Here is a 259-nt window from a genome sequence, read left to right as displayed (position 1 = left end):
CTAGAGAGCAACAGGAAGGGTTTGGAGGCTGAGCAGGTTTCCTTGAGTGTTTTTGCAGGACTATTAGGAATATTTAGGGGATTTTGGAAGGCTTTTTAGGACTTGTCTGGTGTCTTTTAGGGTATTGTTACACCTTCCTAAGGGCTGTTTTAGAATTCCTTAGTGCATTTTTAGGGTCAGGATGAGGGTCAGACAGGCTGAACCACTGGAAATGCAGAGTATTACTGGAATACTTTGTGCAATGCTTTGGAAACGTGCC

The sequence above is a fragment of the Vidua chalybeata genome, chromosome 23, assembly GCF_026979565.1.
Source record: "Vidua chalybeata isolate OUT-0048 chromosome 23, bVidCha1 merged haplotype, whole genome shotgun sequence".
Classification (NCBI taxonomy): Eukaryota; Metazoa; Chordata; class Aves; order Passeriformes; family Viduidae; genus Vidua; species Vidua chalybeata.
The sequence above is the reverse complement of the archived record's forward strand: the minus strand, read 5'-3'. Positions refer to the sequence as shown.